The following is a 23,404-nucleotide window of genomic DNA, read 5'->3' as shown; positions in this document are numbered from 1 at the left end:
TTGTAACACCTTTTGTTACCTTACAGGGGGGTTAGAGGTCACAGTTTGCTTACCATTGGTGAGCTTCATTGTCAATCTCATTAGCTTGCTTCTTATTTGGCAGCTTCCGTGGTTTCCTTCATCTTTGCCTATTTGTCCCACTCTTGACCATGAATACATTACTGAGTTTTTCCACTGCTTCATTTTTCAGGTACTGCTTTTTCTTTTGTCTAAGCAGTCTACAAGAGTGTGTGTGCTGTTCAGCTGTCTCCCTCATGTACTTCTCCCCCTCTGTGATCCTCACCCAGAGCCTCCTGGCCATCCTCCTTTGCATGTTTGGTTATCCAGCCCCTCCTGCACACCCTTTGTTGTCCACCTCCTTGCTCACAGACTGTCTTTTCCACTTTCTATTGGCCCCTCCCACTGTTGTTCAAGTGTTGCCCTTAGCACCTCCCACCGACCCTTCATTGTTCGTGTGCTTGCCCCCAGCCTCTCCCGCCCACTCTGTGTTGTCTGTGTGTTTGTTGTCACCCCTCTCACCCACCCTCAGTTGTCCATTTCCCACCACTCCCCCGCCCACTCTTCACTGTCTGAGTGCTTGCCCCCAGGTTTCCCCAAACCCTGTGTTGTCTGTCTGCTTGCCCCCAGCTCCTATTGCCCACCCTACCGTATCGGTCTGCTGGCCCCCAGTCCCTCCCACCTTGTGTTGTCCGTGTGCCCCCCATCTACTCACGCCTGACCTCTCCTCTTCCGCCCATCCTCTGTGTTGCCTAAGGAGCATGCAGCTTTTTTATTAGTTTTAGCTGCTGTACAGCATGGGTACAAAACACTGACAACGCCAATAGCTCTCAAAGGCGAGATCTATTGACTTTGTCAATGCTTCCTATTGTGAGATCTTTGTGCGCAGAGAGCTACCCTTGCATGTATTGGAATAGCATAAATGCATTTTCTTTATTTTCTACACTTTAGCAATGTTGAGTTATGTTGCTGAGCAACTGTCAGATCACTCAAGTGCTCATTCACTTGCACCTTCAGCCAATGCCTAGTCAAAGGGAATGAGATTGGATATTAGGCAGAATTTGGTTTTATAGCCTGCAGCTCTCTGGTGTGAGATTTCCCTCAATGTAATGATGAAGATACAGTGATCCATTGTGTTTATAGCTGAAGTTTAGTCTTGATACTCTGTATATACAAGTCATTATGGTTTCTGTGGTGATAACTAACAAGATATTGCTTATAGGTCTGGGATAGCACAGCTGTCAAGCAGACTTTTTGTTATGCATAGAGTCTACATAGAGTGGACCATGAGACCACCCCTTTCAATCATTAGCTTTTTTTGACCAGCCACTTTCAGCCTTTGGCAGGAACATTTGTCAGGTCTTAGTTCAGCCAGAGGCGTATTCATCTCTCATCTAATGCTGTGAACTGCTTACGTGTATCCTCCTTCTTCAAATGTAATGCTTGCAATGAACTGGACGAGTACTTAATATCAATAGCCACGTGTGGGGTTTTAATTGGCTCCCTATTACGTTTTTTGCTTGAGTCACAGCTTCTTGGTGTACAGGTGCAGTGGCACTGAATCCTGGCCATTGCTCTAGTTTACAATTCAACCAGCAGGGGGTAGGGCTTTTCCTTCCTTATTCTAAGGCCCATGACATGCAGGCTATGCTACTGGCTCTATTCTGCTAAATCTGCATGTGTTAACACGTTGAACAAGATCTATTGGATTTGCCATTAACTATTTTATACATTTTGGAGCAATGACATTAGCTGTTTTTTTAAGCTGTTGCATGCTTTCTCCTCCCTCCATTTGCATAGGTGAAGTTGGCAAACATTGCTCTTCAGCCTTTTTGGGGGACATGCTGAATTTACCAACACAAACCTTCACTTGCAAGAAACATTTTCCACATACTTTTTTTTTCAGAATAACTGTCACTCAAGAACATTTTGCACAATAATTTCCTACTAATAGTAGTGATCGGTTTCATGCAGACATTTACTCCTGGTACACATTTACAAGACATTTCCTTCCGCTTGCTTTTTTCAAATTTCACAAACATTGTTCCAAAACTTTGGTAAGTTATAAAAAAAAATTCACAAAACTGCGAGAACACCCTGCAAATCTTCACTAAACCCAAAGGGCCAGATGTAGTACCCTTTTTTGCGCTTGCACCATTTGTGTCTGCAAAAAAGAGTAATAGCATGTACAAACGCTATTTTGCGAGTCACTCACTCGCAAAATAGCGTTTGCAACTCTAGGTATTAGGAAGGGCCATCCATCCCTTTCTAATAGCGAGACTCACTACCATGTACAATTGCTTTGCCACTGCATTTACAGCCGCAAAACACTCGCAGTTTACCACCTACTTCAAGTAGATGGTAAACCACTCACAAACAGGAAGGGGTCCCCAGGGGACCTCTTCCCCTTTGTGAGTGTGTGAGAAAATATTTTTTAAGAGCAGGCAGTGGTCCCAAGGATTTTTTCTTTTTTAAATGCATCCCATTTTAATTTTTATTTTTAAAAGCAGTCCCAGACATTGTGGTTGCTGACCCCAGCAGGCCACCACCCCTGGGAGTGCTAGCCATCCCCAATGGTGTCGCAAATTGTGACAGACTCATTAATATTCATGAGGTATGCAATTTGCGACTCCATTGGGAATCGCAAACAGTGTCTGAGACACTGTTGTACATTAAGTTTAGTGAGTCGCAAATTGCAAGTCGCAATTTTGAACAATTTGCAACTGTTGCGTGCTGTCATTTTTATATGAGAGTCTGCGTTTGTTTGCAACACTGCCAGTGTGATGGTACTGAATAAAAATTGTACATCTAGGCCCTCTTCATGAGATGGTCTTTGTCAGAAAGCTATAATTATCACAAACAAGACAGTGAAGAATTTAGTATTTATTGTTTGCACTAATTATCAACCTATAATAATTTTCTAGGGAATAACATGCAGGATTTGGAACTTACTGGACATATGCACATGTTCCAGTATTTTTGGGGTCAAACCTGTCGATATTAATACCAAAACTCATAATTCCAATATGTGCAGTGGCAGCAGTTACCAGACATTTCATTCAACTTGTAACGAACACTGTAGTTGTTAAAGTAGAGGGGTGTTCCCCTCGACTTACACTTGCATAGATAGCATGCTTTTGCTTGTAGTGTGTAGGTTTGGAAATAGCTATTGTTTAAGTTTGTGTTGTTATATTACTGCAGGATTGATTGCCCTGCTGAGCTTTCTTTTCACTGTGTATCATTTATAGGAGTGCATAATCTGTATGCCATTTCACAAAATACATTTCACCTTGTAAGGCTTCCTAGGTTTGTGTAGCCCATTCGTTATTTCTTAACATGGGTCACTGCATTTTCTTTATAATGTAATGCAACAAGCGTCGCTCCCCTGTAAATAAAGATGACCTTCCATATCTGAACTTACCTAAAATTGGTCAGACTATGCATTCTTTATGCATTTTGAACAATCTTAAGGTTATTGGTAGAATTTGGACACTGTTGTGTACCTCCCATTCTTATTTTAAGTAATGGAAACTTTTCAACCTAGAACATGTAGTCATAAAAATGTATTTCACCCTGCAGATCCCACTCGTTCATTTACCTTTCCTTTAGTCTGTCGTCTTCCAATCACCTACATCACTACCCAAGGCATAGGCGCTGTGGATGAATCGCAAAACATTTTCGTGTGCCTATTTCATGTCCTTGGTGGTACATAACGAAATGTTTGGTGAAAACATCTCTTGCCACAATACAGCGATACAAAGCTCCAGGAGGTGGGAATGAGTAACAATAATGCTTGTGCATATTTGTTGTGGGGCATTTTGTTGTGGAGGCCACGTGCTCTGTTATTTTTTGGCTGTTGCTGTGTTTTCGTGCTGTATTACAACAATGTGATGTTGTGGTGTACTCTGGTTGCTATGTTGTGTTGCATACTGTTTTGACTGTTTTGTTGTGCACTGCTATGTTTTGCTTTGTTATGTTACTTTGTCTATGTTATTGTGTGAGATGTTTTTGTTTACTTTAGATGCTCATCAAACGCGGTTACATTTCCAGCTAAAAGCAGCTGATGCTTTTAAAATACCTGTGATTACCATTTACAACTGTCTGAATTTCAAAACTGCAATTTTATTTCTTAAATAATCACTTGCAGTGGCCACTTAATGTGACAAGGATCAGTGTGCCCTCTGCTCTTCCTTATAAAAACATACATTGGAAATACAATAGCTCTCGCATTTGTTGGAGTTGGAGATATTGGCATTATAAATGATTTTCTTTAACTATGTAATAGATATGCCCTTCCCAATTTACTGACATAAAAAAACTCAGTTGTGTGTCTATTTGTCTAGTACAATTAATCACTTGCAGTGGCCACTTAATGTGACAAGGATCAGTGTGCCCTCTGCTCCTCCTTATAAGAACATGCATTGGAAATACAATAGCTCTCGCATTTGTTGGAGTTGGAGATACTGGCATTATAAATGATTTTTTAAAACTATGTAATAGATATGCCCTTCCCAACTTACTAACATAAAAAACTCAGTTGTGTGTCTATTTGTCTAGTACACCAGCAATGGTGCCTTGGCACCGAGAGTAAAAATGGCAGTTCCTAATCCACGTTAAATCCAGCAGTTTTGTGAGGGTGCAATATAACAGGCAGTCACTGGGCGTCCCTTGGGACCTCTTTTGGCTACATATGGTACTGCATTCTGTAACAGGCCTGGGAAAAGGATATGGTGCAGTGATGAGTGCTACCGACTGGTGAGCTGGGGATCCATTTTCAATTCTGGTGTCAGCTCAACATCCTTTGATAATGGGCTGATTGTTTCATTCGCCAGTGCCTATATAAATATGTAAAATTACATATGCATTCAATGCAGCATCTCGGGTGGCAAGCAACGTTGTACAGGAGCATGGGGGTAGACAGCAAAGGGATATTGAACGAGGGTCCTGCACTGCATATTAGGCCTAAAGTAACCAAAAAACAAACAAAATAGCAATGGCCTCAGAGGGGTGCTGGGGACTTCCGAGCAGTGTTGTGGAAAGGGGGAGGTATGGAGAGAATAAGGGACATAAAACAACCCAAGCAGTGTTCTGGGAGAGGTGAGGGGGAGGCATGGGGAGATTAAGGGAAGACAAACAAATGAAAACACAGAAGTTTCATTGCACAAGTAAACAGAGCAGTTAACAGGCAGAGAGGCAGGCCAACTAAAAAAAAAGAGTTCTCCCTAAGCATAAATAACCTGGACAGTAAGAAACATGTAAGAAGGGAAGTCCTCATCGGAGGATACAGAATTCCAAAAGGAGGGACTACTACGTTTATTCACTAATGAAAAGTGAATATTTCTAAAGGACAGCAACAGGAACCAATGAAAGAGATGGGAGATTTTTTCAAGCCCACATCCTAGATACAGCATGTCTCGAAGAGCCTGCGCAAGCGCTGCCTAGATGAGACCTAAAAAACGATTGATCTGTAGCCAGCACACACAAAATGCTCGAAGAACTGCTACTTTGAATTAAATGGTACACATAGGTCAGTGCACAGTGAATTGCATAACAGCGGTTCCAAAACCTCTTCTTACTTTTTATTTGACACTTTCTTAGTTCAGGCTGACAAAACCAAGGACGTGGTACCAAGACAAATGTCTTTGTTTTATTTACTTCATCCATAAGGCCAAGAGAAACAGAATTTTTTCTAAAAACAATCTTCTTATGGCAGGGACTACAATAACATTTAGAAATGAAAACAAATGCAATCACTCATTAGGAAATCGAGCTTCTCGTGCGGTAGACACACAGGATTGCACCTAGCAACCCACCTTCACAACCAATGGGTGGGGCTCTAATCCGTATGTGTTGAAATGCAACAATATCTCACTTAGCTCTGGTAGTATATTTCAACTGACACAGAATTTATTTTGATTTATAAATTTGCATTGATGGAGATAAATCTCCCTTTTTTCGTTGTGGCAGTCCTCTGTGGGAGATTGAGGGAGGAGTTCTTTTGGGCAAATAAGTATGTACCAGTAAAATTATGTTTGCATATGTGTCTATGCCTTTCTTCCTCGAGCTATACTGGCACAAGATAAAATACACTATAATAAAGTCTTATTAACAAATGATTTATTAGTTAAACTGCAGCCTCTCTGGCACACAATTAGGTTTCAGAAAAACAATCACTAGAGTTTTTTGTGCTCATTTTGGAAGTGTGCAAATAATTTTTTTATGACAGTTTCACATTTATGGAACAAATTTCTATCATTAAACACATCATTACACTGAGGGAATGGATCACTGTAGATTGCTTCTCCGTTGTGCAGTAAAGTAACAAACCTTCGGGCTGAACCGCTAGAAGAAATGCACTACCACTGTAGCACATAGGGACATGAGAATGATTTCATTACTGATGAAACTAATTTGTTTTAGGTATCAAAACTATAAGTTTAATTTCTAAGGTTTTGAGAAAAATACATACAGAATATGTTACTATTCTTCAAATACCAGTAAAGTTACTGCAGTACATTCTTATTATGTAGCCCTGATCAAAGTCCTGCAGGCTGGAATCCTAGCAGGGCTGACCTAGTGTTTCACTTTTACTGTAATGGAGGAAAATGCATTTTAGCATGTGGGTGGAAATCCCAGTTGCCCTCCTTCGTTTAATTCCATGGCCATGTTATTTACAGCCCAAAACTCAATGTTCTGGTTCAGTAATGGAAATAAATCCGGTCTGTTATTGAATGTTACATCACTAGACCACATGGTGAGTAAAGGTAACTCCAGTAAATGGATAGATCGACGCACTCCCTGCTGTGTATTTTAAATCGGTCTAAGAAGGGTAGGTGGTGCAAATTGGTTATTCCTCCGGAGTGTGAGGATAGAAATATGCACTTAAACCGCTGACCTCGAGGCTTGAGGGGCATCTCCAACTTGCACTCGATAGTGACTGTAGAATCAATTATTCCATTCTTAATAAATTCTCTTCATATTTCTTTTTGAGGTATCACTTTTTCTTCATTTGTTTTGTTTATTATTCATTCATGACGATAATTTTCTTACATATGTCAATATTTTACATATGCTCATTTGCCCAATGCATTTTGGGCTGTTGCCCTTCACCAGGGGAATTTCTGAAAGATAGAAGAAACTAGAGCTCAGTACTAATAATGGAAAACATTCCAAACTTGATGTGAGGGTTATAGAGTGTATATCTTCTACGTACAGTATATTGCATGAAACAGGGGTGAAAAATAAGTGCATGGTAGTAGAATGGTGAATATCGAGTTTCTTCTATCATTCACAGCTAATTCTCTAATATGGGCATGCATTGTCCGGTGAGCATTTCGAAGCCATTCTGAGACCAAGTCTCCAAAGTGTTCACTCATGAGGCGTCTGCGTCTCTGCCTGTTTGTAAGCCCAGGGCCACCCCACTCTCACAAGCCTGCCAGCAAAAGAAACAGCTGTAAGTAGATGTTGGAATGCTCTGCAGATGCAGCGCGTAACTTGAAAATCTGCGGATTTCTAGATTTCCAAGCTTTAATTCTGAAAAGAGTCACTTGTATGACTCAAACAGTTGTATATGAATTAAGTGGGTAAACTGCTGGCTCCACAGATGAGACAAAAGACTGTGCAGTGTAATATCTTGGAAATAAAGGATAAGCAAAGGCAAATAGTTACTTCTCCTGGAGCACTATTGGATGTATTCAAGGAGCTCTATAGGGAGTTGTATCATGCTGAGTTTTCACCTACAGAAAATGAGATATGGCAATATCTTGGACCTAACAGAGGGGATCATCTGGATATACATGAAAAGGCCCTCTTGGATGCACCCTTCGAAATAGAGGAATTAGATACAGTGCTGGGCACACTGCCAACTGGGAAAGCAGCAGTCCCTTACAAAATTCCACTCACATTTTTATAAAGTATTCCGTTCGGTACTATGGGCCTATTTAATTAACTTATTTAGGGAGCTGTAAGGTGGCTTGCAAGCTCTGTTATTCTGGGTCTCCACTAATATTACAGTGTTTAAGAAGAGGACAAAGCCACCATCTCAATGATGAATGGAGAATCAAAGCTATACGCTTATATTTTAGCATCCTAACTAAGTAAAGTGAACGGGAAGCTGGTATCCCTGTGGCATTATGGGTTTATACTTGGAAGAGGGACTACCAATCACCCACAGACTTGTAATCACATTATTTAATACGGCTGGAATTGAAGGTGATTCCATGTCTCTGATATTGCTTGATGCTGAAAAAGGCTTTGATGGGATGGCATGGGATTACCTTTGGGTGGTTCTTAGATAGAATCAATTCAGCACAGCCTTTATAAGAGTGATAGGGGAATTGTATAGAAACCCTAAAAATAGATCAAAAATAGCAGGTGCAGAATTGGAGACCTTTTGTATAATGAGAGGAACAAGCCTACACAGCATACAAGCTCACAAGCCTACACAGCCAATATTGTACTAGTCGCGCTCAATCCGTAAAGCGTATTAAGGGAAGTGGAGGGTGAGGCAATAAGATTTGGTAAAGTGGCTATCTTTTAAATAAGAAAGACATTCAGATAGTCACTAATCATTGGATACAGCTAGTGGACGATGGTAGAACTGAACATGCCATATACTTAGGAACCAATATTTCGAGTAAAGTGGAGAAGATAGTAGAATCTCCGGTGCTGCAGAATACCAAGAGTGATCTCTGATAGATGGAAAATTTGCATTTATCAATAGTGGGGCATAGCAAAATAATTAAAAAAATTATTTTACCTAGATTCTTTACTTCTTTAGGGATATTGGTTTAAGCAGATGGATGGTATGACCAGTAGTTTATTTGGTCATATGCCAGAGCCAGAAGGGCTCTTAAGTATTCAATTCTACCTAGGGCAAGAGAGAGATGGGCTATACCTAACTTTAAATGTTTCTATTGGGCAGCTGCCCTACAATATTTGAAGATTTTATTTGTAGGAAAACAGCAGAGTGATCAATGAGAGCGAAGCTACCCGCTGTTTATGATCTTTTGATAGGGCAGGAGTTCAATGCATGCTTTTAAGTTAAGTTTGAGAGACCACAATCTGCATTCAAGGTTTGGACTCAGATCAAGGGCAAGTTAGGGATAGATAGGTACTAATATTATAAGCCACTGTGGAGAGCACAGATTCTTTCAGCCATTTTTTCATGATGGGTATTGCACTAAATGGGAATAGTGTGGACTACGGAAAGTTGGGGATTTTTTCAATTCTAATCAAATGAAATCTTATGAGGTGCTGCAAGGGGACATGGGCTTGAAAGGGGAGATTGTTTTAAGTTCCTTAAGTTCAGGGACTTCCTGCTAAAATGTGCCAGGGGAACGCCATGGGAAGAGGGGATGCCAATAATGGACGCGCTTGGCAAAACAAAAGATTGTAAGATTAGCCAGATCTATGAAGGTCTGATTGAGCTTTCGCAAGATGATTTGGGGAAACAATCAGAGAACTGAAGTATGCGTCTGGGTGTTACTGAAGTGCAATTTGCGGAGTAACTGGTGATAGTTCAAGCGTTACTTTTATCTACCAGGCTACAAGCACAAGATTATAAGACACTTTTTAATTATTATTATACCCCAGCCAAATTAACTAGCTTGGAAAGAAGTGCCGGACAGAACTGCCCCTCAATGTAAAAGCCAAACTACAGATCTCGTTCAAATGTTTAGCAGTTGTGTTAAGCTGGACGTGCTGAAACTGGGGATTTCAGGGTTTCTAGAGGTTGTTTTGCACAAACACATTTCACTTCAGCCTATCTTATTGAGGACAGATGATGAAAAGGTAGGCAATCAATTTCAATATTTTGTTTTTGTAGACATGGCAGCATTGAGAATATGTATTGCATCTTCTTGGCTAAGCCTGGACCACCCTACGTATTATCAATGGTTGGCCAGATTTAACTCTATTTTTCATTTGGAGACCGCTAAAAGGAGGAGTGCAGAATGGTTGGTAAACAGCACCTCTTAGTCAGATGAAAGGCAGGGTATGAAATAATTGGACTATAGTATCCTTCTGTTTCTTTTCATTAACTGTCTCCTACTTTGCTGCTCCTGTGATTCAGTATGGATTGTTTTCGCTGTATATGTTTTTTCCTGACCAGAACATTAGTATTGAACTTTTAAGAAATTGAATGGTATGAACAATGTACTTTTTGTCTTTTTCTCTTTTGATGTACGAATCATGCTTGTATGTATTGTACACCACTTTGGGGATAAAACAGATACATAAAGTAAAAAAATACATTAAGAAAAAAAGTAAAGAAATCTAAGCATAAAATCATATGAACAATTGTAACCAACATTACTTGTGGTTCACCTTTCACATATCAACAACTTCAAAATTAAAATAACTTACCTACTAAACTTTAACTTCTCTGTCACTTTGTGACATTTACGCACAAAACTGTCAAGACTCTTTTCTATTTTTCATTAGACAGCGGTTTACTTTTATGTCATTTCCTAGCTGGAGTGTGTCTGTTTGTTATTTTCTATTGTAGTTCTTAAACAGTATTCCAATGAAATAAGGCCATATAAATGTAAAACAAACCCTTTAAATAAAACGTGAATGGTCAAAATATTAATTAAGCACCCTCTGGTTAACCGTATCTAATCTTCCCATCCAGTGCTTTCCTATCTGCAATAAATATCTGCGCTGACCATCCCCTCTTTCGGAAAAAGTGTACAATTTCCAATACTTAATATTTGAACTGGGTTAAAAGATATTCCAGTGTGTTGCAATGTTCCTACATGTGAATTTGTGTTCTTGATCTGAATATTAATTTTGTGTTTGCTGGCTCAAATATTTGCATGTCATTTAGTGTTGGGTGTACATAGCAAGCATACGTTCATTTCAAATAGCATATGCAAGTACAGAACATTCACGTTTTGAAGGATTTAAGCTATGTACAATATGAAGGTAAAGGATTTTTTCACCTTTAAAGAGTTTATCACAAATTTAGCTATTCCAACATGAACATGTGCCTTTTTCATTGACAGCACGATTCTTTGTCTATCTCTTTTTTTAGCAAATACATTTCAGTCAATCAGTGCTTAAATATATTTTTGTAAATCCACATCATTAACTCAGTGCCTTTAATATTATGGTTTATGCTTGTCCTGTTTGTTGGAGATTTCAAAATAAAAGGTGTCTTATTTAGTTGTTTACACTTATTAACAGAACATCCTCTCTTGATTTAGGTTGTATTTTTTCTTTCAATTTGCTAAATACTGTTGATGTGTATCCCATTTGTTAAAATGAAAAGAATTTCTCATTTCCTTTTCAAACTCCCCATCATACCAAGAACACTCTTTTGACACACATATGTTGTGAGAATATAAAATGATCTTTTAGAGTCTAATTGTGAAATCTGCTGCAGTTCAACACACTGTTGCAGTCTGTATTTTACATGTATGATAATGTTTTCCAGATGTGATTATAGTATAGGAAATGTTGTCATGTTCTTTATTGAAAATGTTAATGCTTTGTAAAAGTATGGAATACGTGGTATATAAGAAAAATGTGGGGTATTCACCTATATTATGATCAACTAGTGTACATGTATTTCTCTTTAAGTGGTCAAATTAAAAAAAATGCAAAGGCTTATAATGACCACATTGCACTCCCAGGCATTTGTATATACCATTACTTGTCTGTTAAAGTAGATGGAATGTAGTTTAAAATGTAAATTTTGGAAAAGAAAGATTTACTTTAACATAGTCAGTCTTTCCATAAGCGTTGCCTGCTCATTTGCTTCCTTGCCCTTGCTGTGAGGGTATATAAAGACTTAGGGCCCAAATAAGATGGCACCGTAACGGAAAACGGGACCGACTGTCAGAAGTGCAGCGGTCCCACAAGGCCAATTAGGATGCACCCACCACACTGGCGGGCGCATTCTGGACTTTAACATTGCGGCGGGTGGTGCTGTAAGAAGCACTTACTGCAATGTTAAATAGGCATGTTGTGCATTACCATGCACAATGTGACAGCCACCAGGAGGTGCCTGCCCCCTTGTGCATGGCAATGAAGGTGGGTACAATAGGTACCCCCCAGTGCAGCCACCCACCCCTCCTTGGGGGCCCCTAACAGGCCCCAATGTCATACTCTGCTCCGCATGCCTTTCCATGGTGGAGTCTCTGCCATGGAAGGGCATGCACACCGCACTCATCATGATATGGATGGCGGTGCCTGCAAGGCACCACCACCATATTGTGGGCCTTTTCCGCGGGGCAGGCAATCGTGACGATTGCCTGCCGGCAGAAAAGCTGCAGACGGTCTTTCCGTCTGCCACGGTACACCCCACCATGGTAATATGGCGGGGTAAATGGCACAATATCACCCTGTCATCAAATGGTGGATTTACTCCTTTAAATTTTCTTCAAAAGTTGAGTGTGTCTTGGATATAGGATGGACCTTTGATTACAAATTGTGAAGAAATATTTCAATATATTTTCCTCTAGGATGAACAATGCTCTTAACAGATCAATTAACGGATCTGACTGGCAAATTCAATACGTTTTTAAAGGTGCTGGCATTAAGTAAATGGTGGCAACAGAAGAACATTTATATGTGTCAGATATCTCTTTATCTTCTGAGTAATTCTATTGTTGTTCATGGGTGATCCAATATATACTGCATGATTGAGTTTGTTTTTTGTTATTAATTATTTTTAGATGTAAATATATGTTTTCATCTCACAAGTGTATCTATTTATAGCATTTATAAAGTGCATATTCATCCCCAAAAGAATATTCCAGTGCTAGACAGCAATTGGGAGATAAGGAGCTATCCTTAAGAAAACTCAAGAACAGTTGTGGGTTAGGGTTTACCCTAAATTACAGGATACTATTGCTACAGCAAAACCATTGGAGCAATCTGAGAAATGGATGTCGGCTGTGAAGAGCGCTAATGTATGGGTGATAACACTGAGGATGTGTGTGTAGTAAAAAGGTTTGAGGAATATAGGGAAGAAGAATCCTACGCAGATGCTGTATCACGGGGGAACCATCATACCAACATCAGGAAATTTGATGAAACGGAAAGAGGAGGCGTGTGTTATAGATTTGCACGTAGCATCATATCCTGGGTGCCAGGCTTTAAATAGAGAGTGCAAAAAGTGTGGACGTGTATGTCATTTTGCACGCATGTGCAAAGATGTAAGGAGGAATCGGAATCAGGTTAGAGGTAGAGTATTATATATGGCTGATCCATCTGAAAATAAACCAGACTGTGACTGCAAGTGTAGCACAGATATCAATAGAGGTATGGTGTTGTCTATTCAGAAAAATGTAGTAGATTTAACTGAGGAATTAGATAAGAAACCTCCAAAATGTGTTGTATGTATCTGAGGAATGTAGTTGGAGCTTATGGCAGATTCAGGATCGCCTTGGACCATTATTAGTAGGAAGTACTTTTTAGAGAAATTTGGTGACATGTACAACGTTGAATGTTTGCATCAATCTGATATTGTAGAGTTTCGATGGCGCTATCATTGCTATGGATGGTTATGTCTCTGTTATAGTGGAATTTAAGGGGAGGAGTTCCAAGATTAAGCTTTATGTTGCTGTGAAAGGAGTGCATGTGTTGGGTTGTAAAGATCAGTGGAAACTGAGCATAATGCTGAATCCCTGGGCATAGAACCTGACATGTTGTGTGAGGAAGGGTACGATAATTGTGTACCTTCTACTGGAGAGAGTGACACAGAGAACTGTCTTAAGGAACATTTTGGAGGTGTGTTTTTGAAAGTATCGGGAAGGTTGAGAGATTTTACCCATAAAATTAAGCTAAAGAGAAATGCGGTATCAGTTAGACAAAAATTAAGAGGTGTACCTATTAATGTAAGGGGTGAGTTGAAAGAGATGTTGAATTAACTAGTCAGAGAAGGAATTATTGAAGAGATTGAATTAGCTGAATGGTTTTCTCCCATTGTTTGGTCCCGCAACCCTGATCAAATATTGCATCTGTGATGGATTTGAGAGCGTTAAATGCAAATATTTTGATTTATTGCCATCCGTTACCTAATATCAATGAGGTCATTTTCATGTAAGAAGGTGCTAAAATATTTTCCACTTTGGAGGACCTCAGATCAGCATATCATCAAGTTGTTTTGGCTATAGAGTCTAAACACTTGACTGCATTTATTACTCCACAGGGTCTGTATCAATTTACGGGAATGTGATTTGGTTTAGCCTCTATGGCTTCTGTCTTTCAGCTGGCCATGTTTCATATTTTTGGAGACGTGGGTGACTTTGTTAAGTGTTTTCAGGATGACGTCTTGATTTTCTCTCACAATGAATGAGCACATATGCAACACATGATCAAGGTTTGCACCACATTAGAGAAAAATGGTTTAATACTTAGTAGTCACAAATGTAAATTGCTCAAAAGGTCTGTGGAATACCTGAGGTATACCCTGTCTGGTGATGGGGTGATACTAAAGAGATGTAATGTTGATGCCATTGATAATGCTCCTGATCGTACCACCAAAGAACAGTTGCTTTCATTTGCTGGGATGTGTGAGTACTACAGCAAATTCATAGAGAATTTTGCTACTAAGATTGAGTCACAATGTTAACCATACGTGGTCTGACAGACAACAAGAGGCTTTTTTTTTAAATATCGAACAAGAGATAGTACGGCCACCCACCATGAAGCCTTTCTGCATAGGAAAGGAGTGTGTCATCACAGTTGATGCCAGCAAGTATGGGGTAGGGAGTGTGCTCATGCAAAAGTGTAGAAAAGAAGAGTGGAATGTGGCTTTTGCGTCCCACACTTTGAATATGACAGAAAGTAGATATACAGTAATTGAGACAGAGTCAGTGGCTTGTGTGTGGGCCATTGAACATTTCAGAAATTATCTCTGGTGGGAGCAAATTATTCTGAGGACTGATCATAAGCCATTAGTAAACATTCTATCTCCTGGAGGTGGGTGTAACTCTATAGCAAGTATTGCTAGGCTCACCTCAAGACTATAGTTCGCGTCTGGAAAGAAAAATGTTACAGCAGATTTTCTATCATGCTTGGGAAAGTGAATCTGAAGAAGATGTGAGGATTGCTACCATTAAGGATGTTTATAAAAGTGAATTTGGAGAAATTTCAGAAGTGTTTTGGAGAGAGTGTGAGTTAGCAGTTGAGATCTGGCAAGTCACCAAGAAGATCATTCTTGTAGGATGGCCAAAATGGAGTGAAAACAATCAGAATGGTTGCCCTTGTACAAAGTAGCTGAAGAATGTGTGTTTTAAGGTGATGTCTTATTTAAAGGGGGAAATATGTTCCACCTGTTGGAGTCTACGAGACCATTCTTAAGGTGCCTCACAAAGGACATCCAGGAATGTCTGCTTGATAGGATGGTGAGATAGTGTGAAATGTGTGCTGGGAGTGAGAAGGTGTTGAAGGTCAGCACTCCACCCATGAAAAGCTGTGTGCGTCCGCAGTTGCCATGGCATAGGAGGCATTTGATATATCTGGACCTTTCAATTTCCTACCCATAGATGCTAGGTTTGCCTTAGTTTCAATTGATTACCACTTGAAATGGCCAGAGGTCAAGTTTGTGCCACCACTGCAGCATTCAGTGAGTTCTTCAAGGAGGTATTTGCCCGTGAAGGATGTTCATCTGTCTGGTTACAGATAATGGTGTCCAACTTACCAATGTAGAGATGGAATCTTTCCTTAACTATTGCAATATTAAACACACACCTCCTGTATTATACGAACCACATGAGAATGGCCGGGTGGAAAGGTTCAACCATGTGTCTAAGGGTTATGTGATGAAGCTAATCACCAAGAGGGTGTTACGGCGGGATTTTTTCTCTCTTATCAGATCACTATAGATCTAGATCCCACTCAGGTCGACTGAACCTTTGTTACCTGTCATAGAGTAAAAAGCAATCCACTACTAGGTTAATCAGCTCAAGACTTTACACAACTCTGAAGAACCACTTACCACGAATAAGTTTGAAAGTTTTATTATAAAGCCAAAGATAACTGGAGATACAAACATCTCAATATAAGGTTCAAAAGATACACTGGCATCAATACAAACATGAATTCTCTAAATGCTCTTAGGCGACAGAAGAATATCACCAAGACTAATTCAAAGATCAGCAAGTTTGCAAGAATAGACACAAGTTGTAACTTGAGCGTCATTTACAAAAGGAAGGAAAAATTCAGATTAGACTGTCCCTACACTAGACTAAGTGGCATCCCTACTTAGCAGGATCTTAATCTAAAAAGGTGTCAGCCGTGGTGACTTCCAAAGAAGATCACTCCCTTTCCCTTAGTCTTTGTTTGTAAATCTGTGCATCGCAGTTATGCCCTCTCTGCCTACCCATCCGCTCTCTAAGGTTCCTCAGGCCATCTGCTCTAACTCCACCCAAGGGTGCTGTCCCTAATACAAAATCACAATTACAGTTGAAACGCCCCTCAGAGACGCCCCTCACGTACACCCCTCACGTGGTGTCAGTTCTGGCTTTTTCCATGCTGATACTCCTCTGGGCTCCTTGTTAGCGTTGACCTTGCTTCTCAGGCTCTTCTCCGGCAAGACGGTACCGCCCAGGAAATTCCTGAAGCCTCCTCCAGGCCTGTGCCTGTCTCCCAGAACAGAGCTCTATTCATCACTCTCTTGATTGGAAACCCCCTCGCACCTGCAAACAGACACCCATGAAGTGGGCCCCAAATTCCGGCCTCCAGCTTATCTCACAAGTCGTAAACCTTCGAGCATGGTCCACAATTTATGCTTAACACGACCTGATTTTAACTAGCACATGCAGATCAAAAGAAACAACCTTATCTCTTCAGGCCTACTAGAATTACATGAAACAGGCCTGTGCACTCTATGAACCTTTATTTCTCAGCCTAAACAGTATTCTAACTTATTGCACACACTGGTTATAGGAAACACTTCTATAAAACATATATTTTCAGTCTATGATCAATAATACTTTGAATTATAACAACAGTAATCCATCTCATGTGAAATTGTAAAGGCACATTTTCTTTCTTAATGAACTGCCATGAGGCCTACACATTTCTACGTTTGGCAGCATTACATTCTCCTCTGCAACAGCCACATAACATGGAATTTAATATCATTCTAATATCTCTAAACATTACTACATTAGCTTTTCACACTGATATATGCACTCTGTATTAATTAAGCACTCTTATACGTATGCACTCTATGAATTTGACACTTTTATATGTTCCTTTAACTAGACTTGTGCAACGTGCTTGTAAATATGGTGCACTTCTACATTTTATTTGATTTGCGCTCTCTCAGTTCCCCCCTTTGATGACCTTTAGAGGTCATCACCATCACAACACCATCCCTGAGGGAATGTATTGAATCAAACAGAACTCGTTGCAATGCTCCCTCGCTTCATCATCTCTAGAGCCCTCAGACTCCTGTACTGGTTATCCTGCATCGCAGCTAACCTCTGCTCCTGCTCTCTCATGGATCTTTGCAACCTAATTGATCTATACCATTGATACAGCCTCACCAACCCCCACAATGTGATTACACAAATCACTATTATGATGATAGGTTTCAGTATGTACCAAATGAAACTCTTCCCTAGATTGGCAAACCAACCTCCAACTTTACCCATTCCATGACCCACTTTTTCCCACACATTCACCTTTGTCAGATCCTCAATCTCATGATGAATTTCAGTGATATTCTGTATATACTTCTCAAGAGGTTTTGAATTGTCTGGAATGTAAGTGCAACATTCCTGGACCTTCAAAGCCTTACAGACTCCGCCCTCTTTGGCTAACAGAACGTCTAAAGCAAGTCGGTTCTGGAGAACCATTGCCCTTATCGATTGCATCTCTCCCTCTACCAGCATTAATGATCTAGCAGTACTGGCAGATAATCTATCTACAACTGTTGCCAATCTCGTAATCTTGACATCATTCAGTATTAACCCTAAAAGAGGGAACATGGCACCAAATACGTCTCCAACTACCTCATCATTGCTTACATCCCTTCTCCCTCTGGCTTGAGTTCTTCCCTCTATGATTTCTAGATCCTTAGCATGATATATTTTGGGGAAGACAATTGCTAAATAACATGATCCGTACCAATTATCCGGTAGTTTCACGTATGCATTTCTTCCACAGACAAAATATACATTCGGGATCACCTGCATTCCTTTCAAGAAATCCTTTGTATAGTATTCTATTTGGAAAGCATGTTCACAACTTACTTCTCCCACAAACACATTCTCATAGTAGGTTTTACCCCTGTATATACATAGTTTCCCTCTTTACACTCGATCTAAAGCTATTGGACCATTACTACCCTTCCTCTTGTGTGACCTTTCCTCCTCGGTCCAATCTGTTTTCCATTGGCCCGAAGCCTTTACAGGTCAAATTATTTCTTCGGGCATATGAAGTATCTAGCGTTCTCCAAGGAATGAAAAATTTCCTCAATCTATCTTCACTCTTATAGTAGTCCCACTTATTCATATGCTTGTAGGCCGGGACCTCTGGTAAAACAGCGTAAAAATTTGAAAAATAATACTCAAAGCTATCGCGTTCATAAAATATACGAAGCAACAAGCTACATGTAATTTCATAAGTCAATGGAAGATGATGATACCTAATACCTTCGTCTACAGAGGCTGGCAATTGCATGCAGACGTAACAGTCCTTTGCATCCATAGCATCGATGTATTCATACAGCAATTTAGCATATGCATTTGATTTGAAATTTCCTTGTGGTTCATCTACGTGCAACCTACGAGTTTCTGCTGCTAGCAAAGCTTTATCTTTCTCTGTATTGTTCCCCCTTTGACCAGCAGTAGTAGGTTTCAGTGTCGCTACATCTTTTGCTGCCTTCGTTGCCTTCTCTTCATTTTCATGTCCCACTATATATGATACAGTAACTACTAAAACTATAAGAAAAATTACTCCCACTATAAGTGTGCCTACTATGCATTTTGCTTTGCGGTTCGGGTTGCCGGCCTCCATGATCTCAAGACAGTGTAGTTCTATTTTTCTGCCACAACGCAAAGTCTCTTTTCTTCGCTCCTTCAACTGTTTTCTTTGCTTATTCGATCTTTTCGAACCACACCTGGAAGCTGACAATCCTTCTTGCAAGATCAGTCTTTTGAATTATAGCAACAGACAACCCTAGCCCTTCTCCATCCACTAAATGGAAGAGTCCCTAAATTTCTGCTTCTTCCACTTGGCGCTAGGTTATCTTCTCAATCTTGTTTATTTACAAAGTCTTTAGCTGTCTACAATCATGCGTGTTCCAGCTGCTCTAATCACGTATTCTAAAATTTCTAAGCGAAGAATGATCTCCTCGAGTGCTGGTATCGTTGGACCAAAAGTCGGAAATTCTACTCTGTTTAAAACCAGTTCTCTTATTCTACTCAGATATGGAGGATGGAGGATTGGGGACAGTGAGTGTCAGCAACCCTTCGATCGCAAGTCCAGGTACCAACAACACCACTTCCAACGTTATGATTGGGTCAGTACTGGTCACTGTCACTTCCCTCACCCTCCCGGATCTCCGTGCACCAGACATCTGCTGCTAGGTAGGTCCACTCAGGAGTGGCGTATCTTCTGCAGGGCACTCACACCCTCCTTGATCTTCTTGGACCCTCCTGTTCTTGATTCTGTGCACCTTCGTCCAGATCTGAGTCTTCCGATATAGGAGCAAGGGTTCTCTCTGGAGTTGGCTTCAAGCTCGGCCTCTTCTTCCTTTCAGGCCAACTAGCTTCTCCACGCCTTGTTCTCCTATTTCTTGTCCTCACACTCGGTTCTGGATCACTTGTGACTTGATCAGTGTCTGAGCTGTATTCACAGCAACTTTCTCCTTCTGTGGCAACTTCAGTTTCACTGTCGTCCGGTCTTTCTTCCTCTTGATCTGAAGCACTCCCAGCTTCCTCCGACACCCCCACAGCTTGACTGATCCCCTCTAGTGGTTCGCCGTCCACAGCTGGATTTTCATCTGTGAGAGGAGCTGTTTCTTCCAGGGGTGCTGGAACTCTTCGAGTGTGGGAGGCGTGAATCCAATTTGGCAGCCCTCCACACTTGACAGCAGTATTCGTTGTCAGAATTATCTGGTAGGGTCCTTTCCAGCGCACATCTAGGCAGCTCTTCCGGACGTGCTTCTTCACCAGCACCCAGTCACCAGGACACAGGTTGTTACATAGGTCTCTGGAAGATGGAATTTCAGCCGCCTGCACCTGAAGAGACACAGAATGAATGACATCAGAAAGTCCCTTGCAATATTCCAGGATCAGATCATCTGTGATATTCAACAAAGCTGCAGTTGGAACAGATGGAAGTCTCATTGCCCTCCCCATTAGAACCTCGTGTGGAGAGAGACCTGTTCTCCTGTCTGGTGTGCTACGTATACTCATGAGTACCAATGGCAGGGCATCAGGTCGATAGCTACAGTGCAACTTCTGATCAATATTTAATGCAGAGCAAAGCATCTTCACAACTTCACTGTTGAAATGTGTCCCTCTATCTTATTCCAAAGAGGTCGGCACCCCGAAGCGTGGTATTAACTCTCTAAGCAACAACTTTGCTACTGTGAGTGTGTCGCACCTGCGTGTAGGGTATGCCTCGACCCATCTGGAAAATATACATACAACCACCAGAACATACCTGAGACGGTTGCATTTTGGCATCTCAATAAAGTCTAATTGCATCCGGTTGAAAGGCCCACCAGACCTCCCAATATGACTCAATGTAACTGGTGTCCTTTTCCCTACGTTCAATTGCTGACATGTTACACACCTCTGACACACTGCTTCTGCGGCTACTCTAAACTTGGGGTTATACCAAGTCTGCCTAAATACCCGCAGCATGGCATCTCTTCCTAAATGTACTGGACCATGTATCTGTCTTGCCATTGGACTCACTAATTCATTTGGTAATACTGCCCTTCCATCTGCTGAAATCCACAAATCCATTTCACTTTTTAAACAACCTGCAGTTTCCCATGCCTTTTTCTCAAAATCTGATGCGTTCTCTTGCATGCCTTTTAAATCATCCCAAGGATCAACTGTTTCTAGCATCATGTTTAACTCTGTCTTTTCCTGTGTCCCACCCACTTCCACTTCCGTGAAAGAGTATCCTTGCTCTGCGCAGTAGCGAGCAACCTCATCGGCGTAGCGATTTCCTTGGGACACAAAATCTGTACCTTTGGTATGTGCTACGTATTTGACAACGGCAATTGCTGCCGGACCTTGTAACGCTTCTAACAATAGTCGCACAAACTCCCCATTTCGAATAGGTGAACCTGAGGAGGTCATGTAACCTCTCTGAGACCACAATTGCCCAAAGTCATGAACTACACCGAAACCATATTGGCTATCTGTGTAAATGGTGACTCGAATTTTGCTACCTGCTAAACAGGCACGTGTCAATGCAATGATTTCAGCTACCTGAGCGGAGTGTACTCCTTCCAGGCAAGCGGCTTCCACAACTCCAGTAATGGTGCAAACAGCATAAGCTGCTCTCAACTGACCAGTATTGTCTCTTACACATGAGCCATCAACAAAGAAAATTTCATCAGGGTCGGTCAACGGCTCATCCACAATATCTGGTCTTGGCTTGGTGCATAGTTCAATCACATCAAGGCAATCGTGATCATCACATTCTACGTCTTCTATATCATTAGGGAGTGGCATCAGAGTGGCAGGATTCAAAACAGAGCACCTCTTAAGGGTCACGTTCTCCGCAGCAAGAATAACTTGCTCGTAGCGCGTGAGCCTATTATTGGTCAAGTGCTGTGTCTTGGTCCAGGTCATTAACAGTTCTACAGAATGAGGTACATACACCACTAGTTGATGTCCCATCACTATGCTTTCACACCTCTCAATGCTGACACCCGTTGCAGCAGTGGATTTGAGACATCCGGGCAACGCTGCGGCTACTGGGTCTAAAGTAGCCGAGAAATATGCAACTGGTCTACGGGCATTTCCATGAATTTGTGCTAGGACTGACAAAGCACAACCTTCACTTTCGCAACAGTAAAGTAAAAATGGTTTTTCGTAATCTGGCATTCCCAAAGCTGGAGCACGACACAAGTCCTCTCTCAGCTGTAGGAACGACATCAAACAATCCTTGTCCCATGGTACCGGATCACTCACCTCCTTGTGCGTCAGTTTTTGTAAGGGTTTTGCTTTCAGGGAAAAGTTAGCTATCCACTGTCGGCAATAACCAACCATTCCTAGGAACATCCTGACCTCTCTTTGTGTCGTAGGCGAGTTCATCTTCATGATCGCCTCTATCCTGTCTGGTGACACCTTCCGTTTTCCTTTTTCAATTCGGTGACCCAAGTACTGTACTTCTGTCAGACCGTACTGTAATTTGCTCGGAGACACCTTATGTCCATTTTCAGCTAAATGGTTCAGCAAGGTGATGGTGTCTATCTTACAAGCTTCCTCTGTTTCTGACGCAACAAGTAGGTCGTCTATGTACTGAACTAGAACCGAGTTCTGTGGCAGTACTAGACTTTCAAGATTTTTCTTCAGTAGCTGGTTGAAAATCGATGGGCTTTCTGTATACCCCTGTGGGATACGACACCATGTTAAGACGCGATTTTCCAGCTTAAATGCGAAAAGAAACTGGTTCTCCTCATCTAATGGAATTGAAAAGAAAGCCTGGCAAAGGTCTATCACTGTGAACCACTCGGCTTGGAATGGTATCTGAAACAATATCACTGATGGATTCGGTACCACTGGACAACATGAAACATCTATGTTATTAACCTTTCGGAGATCCTATACTATTCTAAATTTCCCGCTAGGTTTCTGCAAACCCATAATCGGGGAGTTGCATGGACTACCCACGATTTCCTTCAGTATTCCCTGCTTAATCATGGAGTCGATCACGGGTTTTATTCCTGCAATCGTCTCCGGGGTCAATTTGTATTGAGGCGTTCTTGGATATTCAACATTTGGTTTTATCATGATTTTCACTGGTTCTACTCCTTTAATCAATCCTATCTCTTCTCCAGTGAAATCCCATACTTCAGATGAAACAGTATCCCTTAAGTCCCAAGGGAGCTCTTCCACCGTCAGGGTAGGATACAGTTCTACGCATACTTTTGAATTTGCAACTTTAAAGGTGGCATCATCGTCGTTAGTCTGTACCTCTACTCCCTGAGGCGTGCAGTATATTGTGCAATTTAGTTTGCACAATAAGTCTCTTCCTAACAGACACACAGGGCTAGAATCACATACTACAAACTGATGTTCATCGCTGTAGTTTCCTATCCTCACTAGCACTGGTTCTGTCAATGGGTTAGTCATTCTCCTATTTGCGACTCCTACCACTTGAATTGTTTCCCCCGACATTGGCAGGTTCGGAACCACGGCTGATCTCAAAGTTGATCGGGTAGCTCCGGTATCTACTAAGAATGTCGTAGGACACC

At 41.1% G+C, this 23,404-nt stretch overlaps 1 protein-coding gene across 1 annotated transcript in view; it reads right to left on the bottom strand.

Moving 5' to 3' along the window:
* Positions 1-23,404, bottom strand: part of LOC147662790 (uncharacterized) — a 35,305-nt gene that overhangs the window by 10,091 nt on the left and 1,810 nt on the right. The window lies entirely within an intron of this gene.

The sequence above is a fragment of the Lissotriton vulgaris genome, unplaced genomic scaffold (genome assembly GCF_964263255.1).
Source record: "Lissotriton vulgaris unplaced genomic scaffold, aLisVul1.2 SCAFFOLD_825, whole genome shotgun sequence".
In the NCBI taxonomy this organism is placed as follows: Eukaryota; Metazoa; Chordata; class Amphibia; order Caudata; family Salamandridae; genus Lissotriton; species Lissotriton vulgaris.
The sequence above is the reverse complement of the archived record's forward strand: the minus strand, read 5'-3'. Positions and strand labels throughout refer to the sequence as shown.